Source organism: Falco peregrinus, chromosome 4 (genome assembly GCF_023634155.1).
Source record: "Falco peregrinus isolate bFalPer1 chromosome 4, bFalPer1.pri, whole genome shotgun sequence".
Taxonomy (NCBI): domain Eukaryota; kingdom Metazoa; phylum Chordata; class Aves; order Falconiformes; family Falconidae; genus Falco; species Falco peregrinus.
The window spans coordinates 30,326,309-30,345,538 of record NC_073724.1 but is presented as its reverse complement, the minus strand read 5'-3'; positions in this window follow the sequence as shown (position 1 = coordinate 30,345,538).

Sequence of the window (19,230 nt, the reverse complement as noted above, 5' to 3'; positions counted from 1 at the left end):
CCCCCACCGCCCCACCAACCCACAGACTTACATGTCTACAGTGTATTAATTTACATCTGAGCTAGTCACTCCTCAACCTTAATGGTCAGCGGAGAGAAATAGGCACTTCTAGGATGCAATTCGTTTGACCTTTCTTAGACATCTACTTTAGGAAGAGATAAATCACTCCCCCAAGTGCCCGTGTTTCTCTGTTGACCACAAAAGGACCAGAGAGTGATTAGTTCAGAGGCAGGTGCCTATATTGCAGGCTGTCCACATGCAATTAGGCAAATCTCAAACCGATTTTTCTACAATGCTGCTCTCACGATGGCTGTTGAAGCGCTTTACAAAGATTTTTATTTGTGTATCGCGAGCACATAAAACGACATGTTTTTCTCCTTTTACAGTCTTTATTTTTGAGAAGCGTTACATTAGCAGGGCCTGCATGTTGTGTTGGAGTTGATCATGTTAGTGCTGTGTTCAAAACTGTTTGCAGCTGCCTTCTGAGAAATTGACAATTTTTACACTATTTTACCCTGTGACTTTCGCCAAATACTTATCTGATTTAATGTAAAGGTGGAAGAAGGGCATATTTTACACCAAGGAAATGAATACAGCACTAGAAACATCTCTCATCACTGTATATGACTGGAAAACAAGGCTGAATACACACATTTTTGGTTTTGATTGATCACAGGGCAAGATTTTAAATACTATTAGTAATGAAAAATCTATGGCAGTGAGAGTCGCTGTACTGCCATAAGCCCACTGAGCCCATGTACAGTACATCTCAGAAAAGGCCCAAGGCTCAGATGTCTATCTCTATGTTCTTGTATTCCCAACAAGCAGTGAATAATGCATTAGTTTTGCTTCAAGCATCCTATTTTGAATATGCTTTAGCCAGAATTATTAGCTTTCATGTAGTGTATATTGCTAACAGAGGTCATACTCTGCCCATCTACTGCTGTCTCCAGAAGTGCCCTAGTACAGCACACAAAAAGGTTTCACTAGAAATTCTGCCAGTTGGTTGTCACCATGGGGTCCCCCAGTATGTCCATATTACAGGGCCAGATCCAGCTGGAGTCAGTGGAAGTGTCCTTACGACTACCATGGGTCCTTGGCTCCGACCCAAAATATTTAATAAAGCAGGAGGAGGGAACCTTCTATATTACAGTGACCTGGGAGCACTCCTGCTTTCTGTCTTCATACTGCTCTGTGGAGACCAGCCCTGAGACCATCCGTCCCTTCGTCCAGGCACCCTGATGCATGTGTGTTGAGCTGTGTTGAGAACATCTGAAGCCATGTTATAAAAAGGAATCCCCTGGAGCTGTCCTGCACTTAGCCAAGGTGAGGATAGCCTGAGGAGAGCCTTTCTTAAACCCTCAGATCTTGATGAGGGCCACCAGCGACCCAGTACTGATGATGGCGCTAGTCATCAGCTGGGTGGGACCTGTGCGAGAAAGGGGTTGCACAGCTGAGTCCCAGGGTGACACCGTGCTCTTGGTTGCTGTAGAGCTGAACCATGCTCTCCTTCGGCAGCCGTGGTGGTCTAAAAAGAGAATTAGCTTGGAAAGAGTTATAAAGAGAGTATTATTTCATATAAAGGGTATAATTTCAAAAGAGTAGGCGTTTACACACACACACGTGTACACACATGCGTGCACACATCCCTTATTTAAGTTTCCACAGCTACCCTTGGTGCAATGCAGCCAGCTGTTAAATCCGAAATAGCAACGAGCGCACATCACACGCCCTCTGTATTACCATTTGAAAGGGACAGTTCCTTGGGAGGATGGGAATTTGACAGGATATGAATATGTCTGAGACTCTATTAGGCACTAATTCAGCAGGACTGGCTCAATGAGATGAAGAAGCAATGAGGAAGAGAGAATCTCTTCAAATTTGAGCTGATTGGTAATTTTGATGAAAGCCCTTTAGTCTCATTCAGTGACTGTTAATTACCTCTGGAAATTAACATTTATTTTTCTCTTCAGGAAATGTTGTTTGCCTGCCAATATGGAAAGATTAATTAAATTCTTCCATGGGTGAAGGTGAAAGTAGGGTCCTTGTGGTCAGTGCACATTTTGGCTGTGGGAAGCAGGGATATCATAACAAATGTGCTTCTGAAAAGAGTAATACAGCCCTTTCCTCTTGTGTTTTTGCAGGAAAATAAGTGTGTCCTTGTCCTTCCGGGGTGAGGTCGGCCTGTCAGGTGCTTTCAGAGGGGAAGTCTGCGTGTGGGAGAGCTGTGAAAGAGGGGAGAGAAAGGACAGTGATGACTAGAGTTAGACAGCTTGGAAGTAAATTAGCAGAAGCCTCTTGCTCCACCCGAGGAGAAATAATTAATAATTCAGGACAAAGGTATCTCTGCTTAAATCAAAGGGACACCCTCAGCTTAGACCCATCTATACAGAATATCACAAAACCTAATTGATTAAAAAAAAAGTGATAACTTGAACCTCACATTCACAAGCTCTTCATAAACACAACAGCTTCTCCTACCAGTTTTCATTTATTTGATCTTGGCTCAGCCTCAAAAGCTGCTTTTGTCAGCACTAATGATGGCCCTTCTACTGCTCAAGAGTTTATTTCCAATATCCACTATTATGCCATTCACTCCTGCTGTGCAGAAGAAAAAAAAGGGAAGAAAGAGAGCACAATGTCCCAGGGAAGCTCCTGTGCATGGTTGGTATGGGCATTTGATTGAGTTCCTGATTTATAGCTGTCAAACAAGTGTCTGGGCGTAGTTGCTAAAAATCAGGCAACATCATAAAAGGAAAGGAATGCTCTGTTCCTTTTATTTTTTTTTTTTTTTTCTGAAAGGAAGTCCTTGCATTAAGTTTTAATGATAGATTAAATAGATGGAAAGTCACTTGGAAGCCCAACGGGCAGAGATTTCAGGCTGCCTCTGTTATGCTCGCAGGGAGGAAATGAGGCAGCTGAGAAGAAGCTCAGCATCAGGAAGGAGGCAGACAGGTCAAACGGACAGGCTTTCCAGAAGCGACCTAGCTGAGAGCAAACAAGCAGCTGCAGTCAATCAAAACCAGCAGGGCAGCCAGCTCCAGAGCTTGCTCCTAGTTTGCAGTGCAAGCCAAACCACCCCATGGGGAGCTGCTCCTCTGCTCCCACTTTCCATGCAGCACGGGAGCGGCAAGCTGGCATCACCAAGTGATCTTGCCAGGAGTATGGCAGCTGGACTGGCAGAAGGATGCCAGTCTGCACATCACCCTTCCCACCTGCAGAAGCAAACCCCTGCCACCACACACACACATCCAGCCCCTGCAAGGCTCACCTGGGTGGTGGACTGGGGACCTCAGAAAGGGGGTATCCAGAAAACCCAAGAATTTGGGGTCTGATCCTGGTCTCAGACTGGAATATTCTTCACACATCTTCCAGGATCAGCAACAGGCCAACAGGGGAATGAAAAATGCAGCCCTCGCTGCCTTGACTGGCTTTGATCAGAGGGAATCCTGCCTGACAGAGACGGGGGATATTATCCTGTAAGTTTACCTGGCAGCAACATTGAAGACTTTGAAGGCTCTGTTGTGGGTGAGAGACTAGGCCATTTTGGCTCTTCACTGTTCCCTATACGTACTGAAGGGGAGATAATACCTTGGCCTATTGGCAAATCTTGCACGTGTTACAGATTTTACCTCTAGTCTACTTTACAGTGTGCTTTGACATCGATATGGGAAAGCACAGCAAGCCACCAGTGTTTGCTATATTTTGCATAAGCTATAATATGAGGAGTTGCTGCCAGCCAATGGTGGCATATCTGGCTTGCAATAAATCTGGAGATTAGTAATTTAGAATCTTTTCAGCTGAATCCATACCGGGCAGGAGCATTGGAAATTACAAAGACAGGCAGCAAGAAGCAAGCAGCAAGCAAAAGTGATACGAACAGAGAAGGTGGGATGGAAAGGAGTAAGAAATTCACAAGGGATACATCTGTTCAGTGGCCAGTCTGGAAAACCAAAGAAAAAGATTTTTCTACAGGTTCTAACCACCCTAGTCCCTTTTTTGTAGCTTTTAAATAATGTCACACGTGGAATAAATATATCATTTCCAAAGAAAAGCATGGAAAGTCTCAGCTATATTCTTATGAATGTTTTCTATTTCTTTCCCAGCTAAATCTGGTTACCAAGTTGGACTCAATTCTGCAAGCTGCTTCTTCAAAACTACATTTTTTGACAAATTTGTTATTTGCCAAAAACACTCTCCCAGCTTTATTAAAAAAAACAAACAACAACAACCAAACCAAACAAAAAAAAACCCAAACAAAATTCAATGGACTGGAAAGAGTCCAGTAGGCTTTGGTTCAGGCCTTGTAAAGCAGCAAACAAAGTTTCTGCATGCTTTAGGGGAGCATACGACTCCTCGGATCTCCACAGTCTCTGGTAGAAGAAGAATGTTAAACACATGGACAAATACCTAGTTAGGTTTATTTCATATTCAGTTAAGAAGGCAAGCCAGATCTCCTTTAGCCTCTGGCACTGACATCAGGCTGTCAACGTTATAGTCTCAAAACCTTTTTTCTCTTACACGGTAGACAACTGCAAGTGTCCCAAAGTACATTAAAAGGTAAGTAAATAACCCCATCAACAAAAGAAATGAATGCACATAAGTGAAATAGAGAACACTGAGGCTGCCTGAAATAATTCTGTCTTATTTGAACTTGCTTTTATCTTGTCTGCCTTCAACTAATCATATTATAGCAAATAGGAACATAGAGGTGCTGTGATAACAGCTCTCCTGGCGAATGCAGTTTTCGGGCTGATGAAGCTAAAATGCAGTGTTTGAAGTCTAATGGGACGCAAGAGAGGAAACAACTATTAGACATGTTAGATGAGCAATGTATCCAGTTCCTAAAAAATATTGGCTTGAACGCTGGTTTCTGAGACAGAAATATATATATATATATGTGTAAAGATACACACATATATACAGGTGGCACAAAGCAAGATACATAGATATTGACATATGTATATATGTAAGTCAATGCTAGTACTGAAGAAATGTTTCAGGACTGAGTCAGAGATGCACACGCACATGTTTTAACATGTGCTTCTTGCTGCAAGTTTCTTTTCACTGTCCAAAAGAGTTCACCATATTATTTGCCCGCTGTTTGCAATATTACCTGTTCTTCTTAAAACAGCTGCCATACTGTCTTCCTACAAAGCTCAGAGAGCATTGGCCCCGCTCCAGCTGTTGGGATTCTGTGACAGCTCCTACAAGAGCAGTCAGTGCATAAGTAATGTTCAGAGCCTGGCACCCTGTGTCATCGTGATTCCACGAGACATTATTTTATGATGCAAACACACTCTGACCTCCATAGCATGCAATATATCAAACATGTATGCAAAAACAATCCTAGTAAGGGAGGAGGTAAATAAATTTGTTATGATTTTAATGATATGCATTTTAAATGTCACTTGTGTGCAGCAATTGGGGTCTGAAGAGAGTGACCTTTGCACAGTGCCCAAATTGTCCTGAGGCGTGATACTTCTCCATGCATTTATTACTGCCTTATGTGATAATGTGCAGCCGGTACGAGATAAGTCCATCATTTGTGGTAGGGACCTTTCTTGCTGAGACACACAATGAAGGCAAACTGGTGCAGACGTTTTGCCACAGGAATGCTGTGTGAGAAGCAAGGCATATTATTTGTTGAAACTCACTGGCCCTGACACAGGGACAAATACATTGCCACCCAACGACTGCTCGCAGCTGAAATGCTTTGCTTGTGAGCACGGTGCTGCCCACTGCACTCCGCGCTGGGGGAGGCCAGCTGCACTGGGAGCAAGCCGTTTTGCAGCTCCTCCTGCCCACTTTACTCGGCACGTTGCAAAGGACTGGGCCTGCAACCCCAGCGCACATGTGTGCCCTCCCAACACACATGCACAGACATGGGCTGGGGGTCTCTGCCTGGAGACCAGGGGACAAAGGGCACTAAACTCCTGGGTCATAGCATGGCATACTGCCCTTCCCCTTGCTTTCCAGGCAAGCAGCATGGTCTAGCCAAGGAGGGGAGATGGACCATGTTGTCCATCCATGCATGGGAACATCATCTTCTCCTTACCCCATCCTTGCTGCTGGATTCAGCTACAAGCCCAACAGCTTGTGAGGGTGCAAAGCACCATCTATTCTTAGGTGTAACCCCCCTGTCTGAATGGGGTTTGAGATATTTTACCTACTTAGCCAAACCAAGAAGGGAGGTTTTAACTAGTGAGATGTGGCCCCACTAGTCTTTTATTACCAACAGCAGTCCCACAGGCAGTCTCTTAGGCAGAGACGTAACCCCCATGATAAGGCAGTCCCTCTGCTGTAACTGCAGCTGCAAAGGGGAAACAGAGCCATAGGCAGCTGCCTTCCAGCTCCGGGGCATCCGCTGGTGGTGCTGACACTTTGAGTATGGCAGCTACCTACACCTCAGGCCTAAGGCCATAAGGTATTATCTTTAGAGCTAAAGCATTATAGTATGTGGTAACATCCAGTTGCAAGTAGGAAATATTAAAATACAGGGCTCTGTTTTGGCACAGAAGAATGTTGCAATAACATAGTTATGGGCAAAGTCTACCTTCCAACTGTGCCTTTGTAAGCGCTGCCATAAATACTGGACATTATGTGGCATCTGTTAGTTCATAAACAGTGTGATGCATCACCAGAAAGAGCAATGGCTTATACAGAGACATTTTTTCCCCCTCTTCAATATTTTTCCTTCAATATTTGTAACAAGTCAATGCTCAGAAAAGCTGAGGCTCCGGTGGATGCTGCCAGCGCTGCTGGCTGGTCTGACAGCAGGTGGTAAGGGTGGCAAGAAGACTGAAGGCTCCGCTTGGTCAAGGAAGGCCCCCTCCAAGCTGGAAGGCCAACCATAGCAAGGGATATTCAGATGACCTCTGTATCTAGTCTGTTCTTGGTTTTATTGCTAGCAAGGCTGACAAGCATTGGGCAGATGGCTAATATTGTCTTTCACTATCAGTCTCTGTTGGATTCAGACCAATGATGTAAATATAAACAGCTCTGGCTCTCGGTCACCAAAGCCTCCTGCCATCAGCCCTCCCAGAGAGGTATTATTTAAATGAACTAGGGAAGTGGGCATCAGTGAGTAAAACAAATCAATTTGCCACACAAACTGGAGAACGGGTCTCTTGAACTGAGTACTCGATTTTGCTGTTGCTAGCTCACATCCGAGGGGATTCAGTCCTGTGTTTACTACGTGCCTGGTGTTCAGTGGCTTTGCAGGGTGGGAGAGGTGTTGGAGTATTTGGGACAGTGTGTGTTTTAAGCCATCTGGCATGTTTGAGCCACATATGGAGCTCCTGCAACATTGAAATGTTGAATGATTGAAGCCCACACCTGGTGGTCTGCCCAAGCCTAGCGTTATTTCCATGGTGTGAGTCCGTTTCTGGGGCTGATTCCAGTGAATCTGGGGAAAATTCAAATAATCGATTAACAGCTTTGCAGTGCTTTGTGACACTTCTTTCCAGTGTGCCCATATGTGTGATTGACTGCCACCAGTTCTGCACTGTCCTTGTGTTCCCAGGCTCTAATACATTCGGCACACTACCATGGGGCATTAAAGCCTGGTACAGCTCAAGTAAGGGCAAATGTGTGAAGGTGCCTCACACTGCTTCCCCATGAGGAAGAGTCACTTGTGTGACATTATCATCCATGTCCTTCTTACCTGACCTGCCCACGCAGTGTTAGGAGGAGAGGGACTGGTCTTACCACTGGTACAAATCCATCATGGAGCAGCATGACTACATGTCATCTGAGGAACTGGTCCCAGAGGGACACCAGCCCCTGCCATAGTCCCACCCTGGGCACAGTGTATTCTCAGTGCATCATCCCTCCTCCTGGTACCTCACCTCCCTCATTGTATGCTTCTCCACATCCTCGTGGCTGATCTTTCCTGAGGACCAGCATCACCAGAAGCAAGCCTGGCCTTTTTTGGTCTACGCTGACTATGTCAGTACATGTACCACTGGGGTCCACAAGACATTGGGAGTCTATATTAGGAACCCCACCAGTTTTTTTTTCAATTTACAGAGTAGAAAAGAGAAATATCACAGAGTAGATGAGGAATGTATTAAGTCAAAACATGGTGTTTTCCAGGAGTAACTGTTTAAAAGCTCAGCTTCTGGAAAATCTCCCATTCCAGGGTGGACAGACCCCATGGTATCTTCATTCCCAGCTGGGAGGAAGACCTTAAATCGGAGAATTACGTAGCATTAATAGGAGAAACAGGTCCTCTAACCTCCAGCAGTGCGTTACATCTCAGGAACATTTACAGATAGGCAGCAGTCCTATGCATCATTGGAGAGGTATTTAGCTTTCATGCCTTTCAAAAGCAGTTTTGCTTGTTTGTTTACAATGTCACATGTTTTAGGTCTTTCCTTTTGGGTTTGTTGGTTGTTTTACTGTACCAAATGGCAGTACATAGGGATGGAATGGTGCTGGCATTATTCTGGCTCTTACTACATCTGAAGCCAATATGCACCTGTTGTGAAGCAATGGCTTTGGGGAGGCAGGGGGGAAACAGAGCATCTACAGATTTCTGGATCATGCATTAAATATAATTTTGAAATACTATCACGGATTAATTCAATGCTGCTGTAGACAGACTGTGTTACAATGATCACTGAAAAAAGAAAGGAATAGTTCCTAGGGCGTAAACGAACAAGGAGACTGCTAAAAAAGAAAGTATGCAAATTATAGGGAGAGATATTCAATACTCTCATTTAAAATATTGAGTCTAGAAAGGGAGTCTAGTCTGGATGAGCGGGATATGTTTTCGTGCAATTCTGCATTTACAGGGTGCCGGGGAATATCTGGAATTCAGCCTCTGCTGCCTTTCAGAGGTAAAATAAATAAAGGCAAAATAAATAGAGTGAACACAATGAAACAAGGTTAACTGGTATCTAGACTTCTGGAAGGCGGTATTTGGTTCATTTTTAAATCAGAAATTTCCAAAAGCATAGGCTTTTTTAAAAAAGCCAGAGAATCCTTCTTCTCCCCTCTGGTGATTTTTCTCAACCACTTGCACTTTCGCTGTGCTGCTGGAGTAGCTGGGAGACAATTGGAGGTTATTTTTAGACTGACTCACTCTGTAAAGCTGACATTTGTAGGTTAGGCGTACCAGTTGCTGACTGCTTCTTTTTCTGCATCTTCCTTAAATATTCCCCTTCTGAACAGCCGGACATCCCCCTCCTCCTTCCCTAGTTCCTTCCCTATAAGTATCAAAGTACTAAATCCATGTTGTGGCTGTCAACATTTTCTGTTGAGCTGAGTTCAAAGCATCATTTAAGAGGCACAGCCAGCTCATGTCCTCTGACGCAGCTGGAAAAACCCAATGCTTCTGCACCTCAGATCTGCTCCTAATGGAGCACAATGCGCCCAGCACCTGTGGGCCCTGCTGCTGGGTCAGATTCACATACCAGGGGTCCCCATGAAGTCCACACCAGCAGATCTCCTTCCCTGCTTGCTGTCTTCTCTGAGAAAACGGGCACCAAGAGGAATTTAGCTGCCTGCAGCCCATCTCCCCTCAGAGAAGAGAATGCCCAGGAGCACCATGCAACATGGCCTGTGTTTCCAGGGCTTGCTTTTTGACATCCTTGTCCACTGAAGGTGAAAAAAACCAGCTATGTTTACAAGTGAAATTGTTGGTGTGTCCTGCCTCCAAGGATTTATCCGAGTGCAGGTGTGCAGGCACTCCTGGTGAGCACCATTGCAAAAGAGGCAGAAGCATATGGCACTCCATGGGCAGCATCCTGCAGGGGACCAAGGTGCAAATCTCTGGGATGGATTTGATCGCTGGCTCAGGGAGCGGGAGTAGTCCTGGTGTATAGCAGACTCCGCACTGCAGTTATTCACTGCTCTTAAGCCTTAGCATTTAGCAGCATGGCGGATTTAAATCACTGAGCTTTCAACTCTGAACTCTCTCAATCTGCTGGAGTTTACAGAAACACAAAGACCTTCTAAGCCCGAGGAGGAAAGATGGTTGCTAAAATCAGAATTCAACAGCAGATTAGATTACGAAACTGCCATTAACCTACTCTATATTATAATCTCAAATCCTTCTAATATATTTGGCATGCAGCAGTACAAACATTATTTTCCGCTTTAAATTAAGGCTGAACAGAAATCCCTTTCCCAGCCAACCTATTTCTTTTCCTGTGCTTTTGGGGGACTAATTTTAAAACTAATATCTTCATGCAAGTTGCAGCCTAAATAAATCCAGGCACATAATCTTTTAGGGCAAAATCCATTTTTTCCGGTAGAGACCACATGTGGGCCCCATGCCAGATAAAGTCTAGTGTGTAGTCTAGTGAAATCCATCCTTAGCCACCCCATGAAGACAGAGCTCTGCTGTCCTGCTCAATGCAATGCTCCTAACTGGGGTTTATGAACACAGGGGTGACCACAGAACTCCACAAAGCTCATGCTGAGTTACCAGGACAATTCACCTTTTTCTGCCCTGATAATGCATATTCCCACCGTGGTCCAATTAGGACAACCCCAAAATCTTCTTCCAAAGAGCTGGGGGGTGTGTGTGTGTGGAGACAAAACACGTTGCTGATGGACCCACACCTCCGTAGCCCAACTGCACAAGCTGGCTAGGGAACACTTGGCTGGTCCTTTATACCAGCATCACACATATGTAACATAGAACTGGATTGCTCTATGAGAAAAGAAAGTGCTATTCTCATCCCACCAAAGAGAGAAGCTGGAGTGTGACTGAAGCCAGGGCAGCTGGAGGCAGGGCTGCTGGGAGACCAGAACAGCTCAGGCAAGGACATGGTTTCGGTTTAAACAGTCTTTGGAGGGAGGCGTTGCTGAGCAGGGTGACCAAAGAAAGGAGCAGATAACAACCTAAAGCAAAACAAAACCCCCTACCACGTTCTTCTTTTCTTAGCTCTGTACCTTCTGCTGGAATAAGGTCACATGAATGTGTTATTAGACTCTGTTTTAATGAGATTTCAATAGTCCTGACAATGTAGTGCTCTTGGTTGACATAGGAGAGCACGCCATGAGGGAAGCAGTGCATCACCCAGGTCAGTCAGTCCGTCTTGGTTCATGCTCGTAGAAGTCCAAAGTAGTTGTAGCTCTGCCATTTTGGCAATATTCCGGTTCAGCAGGCAGCACTGTGCTGAAATCCGGGAGCATCTCCTGCTTTTGCATGCACTGGAGGGGAAACCTGAGCCCAGCAGTGGGAGGTGTGCTGTCTCTGTTCATTTCTCCAGCGGTTAGCAGGATTGTGCCTGTGTTTAATAAATGTACACCTGTTATTTTATTTCCCAGAAGTGTTCACCGTGGTGCTAGAGACCCCACGAGGGCACAAAAGCATCCTCTCCCTACAGCAGCAAAATATCACAAAGGTCATGTCGGTAGGGCCCCTCTCACCCATCACTATCTCCAGCTGCCCAGAAACAAACCTCCTGAAAATTCAGATCCTAAAAGCAGCTAAATGAAAATCAAAAGCAGAAATTAAGAAGGAAGGAAATGTGTTAACCAGTTAATTAACTGATTGATGTTGCTTAGTTGGTTCTCACCCTACAGGCAGCATCAGTTCAGCAAAATGTGCTTTCAAGAGAAATGATGCTAATTAAATACATGACAGAGTAGCCCAGGTAATAATTAGCAAGGGATGAAGTGACCGTTCATTGGGAATTTTTTTGTCAGGCCTGCAGCTGATTTGTATTTTTTGTTTGTCTGCCTGAACCTTGGGCTACCTAAAAAGATCTTCACTGAATGTAACATTCAGATCCCCCCAGTTTAAAAAGCAGCAGAAATACCAGATACAACCAGCATTCATTTTCTATTATGCAAATATAACTTCACAGTATGACACATCTGTAAAGCTTCATTTGGTTCCCCCCTGGCACAGTAAGCATCTGCAGCTTTAATGCCTTTGATATACTGTTTTTGATTAGATTAAAGATGATATTTATAGTAATTTCGGTAATGTCATTAGCTGTCACTGGAGTATCTTCCAATATTTTGTTTCCTCCATATGTTTTGCAGAAGGGATAATGAAATTTGACTGTCCTGCAGCTTGGGTATAACAGCCTTGTTTGGGAGCAGGGTTACATGGGATCAGTCACTATTCATCAAGTGACAAGGGTGACGATGCAGTGGGCTCTGAAAGCTGTGCATGACAAGCCTGCCCTCTGTGCCGCCACCATGTCCTTCCTTCTCCATCCCTCCAGAGACAAGTTTGTCTTCCCTGTAGGTTGGCTGAAAACACGTTACTTGTTTGTGGGGTCAAGTCAGGAGGGACAGATGGAAGGACAGACAGACAGAAGGATAGGGCTTAAGAAGAGTGACCACAGATCACCAGTATGTTTAGCAGAGAGAGCGGAAAATCCTGGGGAATATGATGACAAGCAATAAATACTTTCAGTTTAACAGTTTAAACAAAGGTGGGGAATTATTTATAGTAGGACAGTGAGTGCTGGCCAAAGGTCAAGGAAAGGAAAACTTAGTTTAGGCTTTTGAGGGGGGAAAGTACCTGGTATGTAGCACAGTTGCAGAGACCAGAGGCCAAGGCACATCTCTGTGGCTCCGCAAGATGAGAAAGACTATGAGTTGGGGTTGCATGGTGACAGCCCTGAGAGTGGGAGAGGGAAGCTGGGCACACGACCAAGAGATTTTCTCTTCTCTTTCTGATCCCAAGCCTCATCCTGCAGAGCACAGACACTTGCAGCTCTCCAGAGGCACTCCCACCTAGCTCTGTGTAGTTACTTGTGGGATTAAACACTCTGATTTTGGCATTGTTCCAGCCTGACTCACTTAAAGTCCCAAAGATGCTGTGTTACTTGGAAGAGTAAGTGCAGCGCTGGATTTCTGGTGGGCAGTGGGCACACTGGAGTTAAATTATTATTGCAGAATTCAATGTATAAATATTTGCTCCCCAAGAAGCGGGGAGTGAAAGAGTATGTGCGAGTGACTTTGTTTAAGTAAAAGAAGATTGCTTGACTTTGCATTAATCTTTCAGATTCATTTTGCAGGTAAAAAAAACAACAACTAAAACTCCGCAAATATCCCCCAAGAGCATTTAGAGGGACCGAAAAAGAAAAAATGAAAAAAGTGCAGATAATTTGGAGTATCGCGCTTAATGGTGCATTTCCATGTTGTGCTTGCTGAAGATCTGACCCACTTGATACACAGCTGTAAGCAGAGAGGCGATCCAGCCCCCGTGGGGAGGGCTGGGAGGAAGCGAGGGAGGGAGAGAGGTCCTGCCAGCCTCCAGAGCATCCCTGTGCCAGGCGCTGGGAGCACAGGGCACGCATGGCCTGGCGCCCTTCCCTGCTAGGGGCTAGAGTTGATGGACAAGTCAGACTGACAGCAGGTGCAAGGGATCTGGGGATGGTGGCCCCCTGAACATTCCTAGGGGGGTGGTCCCTTGATCATTTTAGCACCAAAACCCCAGAGTCATTATTGTTAGGAACTTGCTGTACCCCGTGGTTTGAGGTGAGGTTTGCCCCTAACGCAAACTGATGAAGTCACTGCTCGTTTAAAAGGGCATGGTGTGAGCACATCACAAGGCACTATCAACTGCATTTGCAGATCCGGCCCTTGAATTCAGCTGGGGTGCTGCTCTGAGCTAAGAGCACTACTCTGGTCATAATAACTTTGTTTTTGCTCAAGGAAGAGAAGCTTGCCATGTGACTGTAACACAGGTTCTTCAAGCCAATTGACTTTCTCTGGCTTTACACCAGCTTAAGCTGAGAGCAAATCATTGCCTGATCAGTCTAATCACGGCTAGTGAGTCCTTTAAAGCAGCAGTTCCCTTGGGAACAGCATATATTTTGCAATCAAACCATATCCCAACACTAGATCTTTATACAAAGGTAAATAGGGCAACCAGCCCCTTCCTTTTTTTCCAAATACATTTTGCATTTATGAAAACGAAAATGTAATTTGAAAATGCAAAATTGCACTCTGGCTTAGAAACTGTCGAATACAGTTGTTTACTTTTCTGAAAATTACTCCTTCCTTCCAAATTCTGGTTCAAAAGATATGCAAACCACGCTTATAGATTTTCATATAGTCATAGACATATGAAATATATTCATATCTGTGTATTTGACAATATAGTCATATTTTGCATATAGCTATTCCATTAACTTTGTGAATACTTCCACTTATCACCAAAGTTAATTTGTAGGAACGACAGTAATCCATCTATTTATCTAAGCTGCGTGTGTACATCCACAGCTGTCTCTTTTGCTGCTGGCTTCCCCCTTGCATTTATTCTTTTAAAGTGAAAACCTCCCAGGCACTTTCTACTCCTCCTTCTATTTTTACCACTGAAACACCTGTCCCAGGCTCATTCAGGTCTGGTTTGCCCTAGTTTGGAAGTTTATTGCACCCCTACCCCATGGAAGCCCCTTCCTTTGGCTGGCTCAGGCCGGGTGGCGCAGGGGTCTTGGCTCAGGACCTGCCCGCACTCCTCACAAGAGGCACCCAGCTCTGACTAGCCCATGGCTCCCCTAGGTCCTCCTGCATTCCCACTGCACAGGGGTACCATGAACTCCTCACGCTGAGCATTAGGGGGTTTAAAAGGAGCAATGTTGATTGTTTTCAGATCCTTCAGTTCTCTGTCCTGATTAACGTCTCATATGGAAGAAGTTTATGTAAAGCTGATGTTCACAGGCTCTGCAATATGCAATATGATTCTCCACCAAACAATTCTTGTCAACACCTATAGTCTGTTTCTTTGTTGAACTCTTGGTGAAAATTGTTGGAGCTCATGTTTTAATGTTCCCTCTTCCATTATTTATAATACACTGAGTTACAAGTGACAACTAACCAAAACATAGCTACAATTCTCGGTAGATCTTCTAATTTTCTGTATACTTTGAGCACGAAGTTTGCTCTTTTTAAATCACAGGATGCTTACCCTAACAATCTCAAAATGTAATTAAAACATAAAACAGGAAAATTTTATAGCTGTCCTCCAGATGTCCTGGAGATTTCCTCTAAGGAAAAAAGATGTAATCAGTTTCCAATGTCCTCACGGCTTTCTGCAGAGTTCACCCTTTCAAGCTGCCAGAATTTACTGTCTGCTGAAGGTACATGTTTTTGGGGAGAATGTGGAGATGATCCTTTTAACCTTGCCTGTTACAGCCAACAGAGGCTACAAGCCACTTTCCCGGCTGTACAAGACGTTCCCAGCCGCCTCAGCTTTGTCTGCTATCAGCCACCCTCAGATTTTCACCCCTCATCACATTCCTCATTAGCTCATGTCACGGGCTGATTTATGACCGTCCCCTTCAGCAAGGATACCCCGTGTCTCCCCACCCCGTCGGGTAGCTGGCAGCGCATAAGGAATACCCAGGCTGATCTCTCTGGGATAGCCCTGTCACCTGCCACCAACTCATGTCTCTGTTTGAGATGCCCCATGCCTCCTTCCCAGCCCTGCGGGCGGTGGGGCAGTGCTGGCCACCTGCCCTCTCGGCAAACTCACCAGAGGGCCACAGCTTCAGGGTTACCCTTTATTCCCCCACAACAGGGCAAACCCGAGCCTTCTAGGAAGAACCAGCTCCCACCCCAGCAAGCTCGCTGCAGAAGAAGCTGAAGGCTGTGGCTCCGCTCCCACCAAGTTGCAGAGAACTTTTATAGCCCGTGAGTCATAAGGAGAAAACGGGCCACCACCATTCTTAACCCCAGCTTGTGTACGCTCCCATCATCTCACACATTATCTCCACCAGAGCTGCTCAGGAACCAGGATTTTGCCATTCAGGAATTCATGGTGCAGAGGGAGGGAATAGCACTGAGCCCTAGCAGGGAATGCCATGTCCTGCAGTGCCCCAGAAAATCCAGCTCTCCTCCAAAATAAATTGCAGAGCTGCCAAGACATCATGTTTTGGTCTGTTTAATTTCCTTTTTGTTTCCCCTTGCACACCAAAGAATATTTGTGTATGAAAACGGTAACGCAAAAAAACATCAAAATGACCTGAACTGGAATTGAGTCAAGATGGAAGGTTAAAATATTTTCTTGTCTGCCAACACTAGTATCAACATCGCTTTACAAAATATTCAGCTGAAACTGCATTTTGCCAGAGAACTGTTTGGTCAAAAGGGTATTTTTTACTCCTCCCCACCCCCCCACCCCCCCGGTTGTTAGTTTAGTTTTGCTTTTTTTCTGAGTTCCAAAAAGCATGTGTGTGTTTGGGCTTACAATAATTTTGGGACGAGCTTCTCATTTGCATGCCACGCTGGGCAACAGCTGGCAGATGAGCAACTCAATTTGCACCTTGTGGTCTGCACACGATGCCGCTGCGACAGGATCGGCAGGACGTGCCCGGTGCCTCCGGCTCGGAGCGCGCTGGCTGAACCTGCAGCCTCTGAGCCCTGTTTTGCATCGTTGCCTCCAAATCCCCGGCCCCGCAGAAGCTCGGGGGACCTGTGGGCTTCCCTGGTAATTTCCTGATCATCCAAAATCAGGCTTCAGGGAGTGGGGGGTGAGGCGGGGGCGGGGAGCTGCAGCAAGCCACTCGTGCCTGTGCAGGCTTTGGCTAATTCTGGAGTTAACCTCTTTGCTTGGGCATCCTCATCGGCAAACCAAGGAATAACAACACACTTCAGAGGGGCGGTAGGGTGAGGATTAACTGTGATGCCATTTTGAAGCACTATATACATGCCAAATATTATAATCATCCTAAATGTGAGGCCGGGATAATCCATGTATTTTTGAAGCTCCAGAATCCTATTTGATTTCATCTGTTTTAATTAACAAATTTAATTTTGCATTATTAGGGAAAACAAGGATTAAAAAAATGGAGCCTGCGTATGCTTTATTACAAATTATTGTTATCAGCTGCCCCGCAGGACTCCAGTCGGCACTAAATATGAACAATGGTTAAATTACAGGGGTCAGGGAATGAGCACAATCAAAATGCAAACACTTTTCTTCTATGTGGAACGGGTAAGGGGAAAAAAAAGAGGAAGAATCCTTGGAACCTCCTTGGAGCCACTAGGACTGCAGAGAAGCATACCAAGTAAACTGTAAAACTGATTACTGGGCTCAAAAAGGCTAACATGCAATTTGTGTTCTTTTTATGTAGATTAAATGCATTCACTGCAGCTCATAGAGCTTAGAAACTCAGCAGGGATTCAGAGGGCTGGGTATCAGTCAACCACAGCCAGCCACTAAACCACAGGGCAAAATCTGCTATTGTACATTAGAATAGTCACTTAATCTATCTTAATGGGTGAAAACCCCATGGGACAAATGTATATTAAAATCAGAAAGTTAGTTGTAACGTTTAAGGAAAGCTGTAAATATTTTTTTGAGATAACACTGTAAAACATTATTAATGAGTCTGAAATCCTCTTGAACATCTTTACGTTTAGCTCTTGAAAATGCAGCTGCCCAGCAGCCTGGGTCTATTGATCAGGAGGAAACCCAAAGGCATGAGATGCTCGCCATAAGGCTGCGCCTGGAATAAACTGGGGAGGAATCAAGCAGGATTTCCTTTGGCTGGCCGAAGGAAATGCTGTCTGATGGGTTTCTGTTGAGCACATAAAATGTGCCGAACATGAAAAGCTGTGGACGCAGCTACCAGGATATGGGTGCTGGCAACAACAGTAGAGCTGCCCTTCAGAAAATTACCCTGATAAAGGTAATTTATTAATTTTTTATTTGGCAGGGTCTACTGAGAGGCCATTCCCCATCTGCAGCAGGGCAGAGAAAGCCCAACCTTCTGCCTGCCTTCTTTCCAGGACTCGGGGTTATTGGAAACTGAGAAGCAATAACACAACCTAATCCTCTGCTTAAGAAGATTCCTATTTATTTTTCTTGCGTCTGGGCTCTCCTCGGCCCCTTCTAGCTTAGATCCCCCTGACAGAAGGTTTTCTCCCCCCTGCTACTTATATCCTATTTAGAGCTAATTGGGACTGCCTGCCATTGTGGCTCAGAAATAATTACTTTGCCATAATTAGTCTAAAATCAGGATTTTTACACCTGTGCTGAAAATGGCTGACCAAAATGCCAGCATTCCCACATGTGGACCCTGAAATGGCACTGCAGGCAAGGACTCCAACCTCCTCCCACAGCACATGTGGGTACAGATGGAGGGGGGAGATGCCCTGTCAGTCATCCATCAACATGATTTTGGAAAATACTCGGTGAAAAACGAACTCTCCTGAAGACTATAACATCCATTTCACCTCAGCTGGGTGTAGGATGAGGTCTTCATCAGCTGGCTCCACTGCCTGCTCGCTGGCTCAACATTCTTGCTGTGGCAGGAGAGCCCTTTTTGGGCAGAAAACTGCATTTTGGGGTAAACCTGTGCTCCAGAAGCACTATCTGAGTTGATTGCTCTGTGGGCTAGAGCTAACGCTGTGGGCCTGGGGAGATACATTGGGAACTGGTGTCATTTCCTGAAACGTGCTCCTAATCATTCTCAGTAGTCTCAAAAAAATGTGTTCCCATTGGCAGGAAGGAGCACCCTGGTCGGGTGCAGCGCTCAACCACGCGGGAAACCCTGGGTGGCCTTGATAGCCAGAGTAAGAAAGCAAATGAAATTCAGTAGTACCGAAGGTCTTGCTCTCAGGGACTGAACAAGCACTGCTGACGTAAGATGGAAGCTCCGTGTCAGATATTACAAATCGGGCAGAAGAGCCTGGGAGGGCTGATCAGGCACAGGATGGCTGGGTGTCACTGGTACCAAGTGCTGGTGCTGTTCCAAGAAGTGGTAGGAAAGGTGTTTCCAGCGGAACTGGCAAAATAGCAATGCTGCTGTCCCATGTGTAAGTGAGACAACATCTAGGGGATGTGTTATAGTTCTGGTTACACCTACCTATGGGGAATTTTTTTACCTCTAGGCTCACAGAAGCATGATTTCTCCTATGAAACCCATATGTCTCCAACAGCAGCGTGCAGGACAAAAATCTGTTGTCTTCACTCAGTATGGAGCTCCTCCACATGCACGCGCGTGCGCGCGCACACACACACACACACCCACCCACCCCACTCTCTTCAAGGCATCTCTGGGTGGGGTGGAGGGACTAGGGAATGAAGCACCCCAGGCCACTTGCGTTGTATGGACAAAGGGCATCTTCACGTAGATTTTCAGACGTCTCCTCTGTGGTTCAGGTGCCTAACGCCAATAAGCTGATGCACAGGTCAGTCTGCTGGGGCATGTAGGTCTGGCCAGGATGATCAAGAGTGAGGACAGGTACCAGCACAGGACCAGTCAGGACGTATATATAGCCCTACTGCAAACAGGGAAGCTGGCT